Here is a 1,606-nt window from a genome sequence, read left to right as displayed (position 1 = left end):
TGCTACATCGTAGGCTTAGGGGTTGTGCAGTCCCTAAACATTGATGGCCTATCCTCAGGATAGGCCATCAATAGCTGATGTGTCGCCCGGGACCCGCAAATCAGCTGTTTTGAAGGGGCCGCAGCACTCGTACGAGAGCTGCTTCCCCTTCATTTCACTACTCGCCCACACTGTGAATCGCCGAAACCGATTCACAGTGTGACCGGAATGAAGTGACAGGAATGAAGGGGAGCAGCTCTCGTACGAGTGCTGCGGCCCCTTCAAAACAGCTGATTGGCGGGTCCCAGGAGTCGGACCCCGCCAGTCAGGGCTATCTTACCTTCCTCTTCGGCCGCGGCGGGAGTTCTGTCGTCTCGATGCTGTGCGCGGCGCATAGCGCTGTGACGTCATGTGCTGCGCACAGCGCCTGACGTCAGGACCTCCGCTGCGATCCGGAACCAGGAAGGTAAGTAAAGTATGTTACTATAGTAACAGGGGCCCGCGGCCCGAGTTACTATAGTAACTTTTTATTGATGTGGTGCGGGGGGCCGTGGGCCCCCCTGGCTTCGGGGCCCGGTCGCAATTGCGACCGCTGCGACCCCTATAGCTACGCCAGTGGTCCACGGGCCTCTGTCTCAGTCCTCAGCATCGCGCAGCTGAGAACTGAGTCGGCCAGCAGAGGAACGGGCCCCCTTCCCACGCGGGGCCCTTGTGCAGCTGCACCGGCTGCACATGCGGTATGTCCGCCCCTGACAAGACCTCTTCAAACCGGACATGGTGCCTAATAAAAAAGAGGCCTGAAAAATGCACTAGGTGCGCCTTTGCTTCGGAGGTCGGTGCTTCAGTCCATTACCGCACTAGGGCCACATGTGGGATATTTCTCAAAACTGCAGAATCTGGGAAATAAGTATTAAGTTGCGTTTCTCTGATAAAACCTTTTGTGTTATAAAAAAAATGGTATAAAGAGGATTTTCTGACAAAAAATTTTTTTGTAAATTTCACCTCAACTTTGCTCTAAATTCCCGTGAAACACCTAAAGGGTTCATAAACTTTCTAAATGCTGTTGTGAATACTTTGAGGGGTCTAGTTTCTAAAATGGGGTGTTTCACAGGGGTGTCTAATATATAGGCCCCTCAAAGCAACTTCAGAACTGAACTTCCCCTTTCCCATCCCACTTCCCCTTTCCCATCCCTTGGTTGAACTTGATGGACATGTGTCTTTTTTCAACCGTACAAACTATGTAACTATGTAACTGTAACCTAAAAAAATTAATTAATTAGGCAATACTTCTCTTCTTACATTAGGCTTCAATTCCGCGAGTACCTGCCGGGTAAGAGGGCAAGGTATGGCGTGAAGATGTATAAGCTATTTGAGAGTACATCAGGGTATACCTACAGATTTAGTATATATGAAGGGAAGGACAGCAGTATTCAGCCCCCAGAATGCCCCCCCTTACTGGGAGTTAATGTAAAAATTGTGTGGGATTTGGTGCACCCACTGCTGGACCAGGGTTACCACCTCTACCTGGATAATTTTTATACCAGCGTCCCACTCTTCAACTGCCTCGCTTCCAGTCCTGCGGCATGCGGCACTGCTAGAAGAAATCTGAGAGGCCTCCCTAAGACTC

This window comes from Rhinoderma darwinii, chromosome 3 (assembly GCF_050947455.1).
Source record: "Rhinoderma darwinii isolate aRhiDar2 chromosome 3, aRhiDar2.hap1, whole genome shotgun sequence".
NCBI lineage: Eukaryota > Metazoa > Chordata > Amphibia > Anura > Rhinodermatidae > Rhinoderma > Rhinoderma darwinii.
This window is presented reverse-complemented; position numbering follows the sequence as displayed.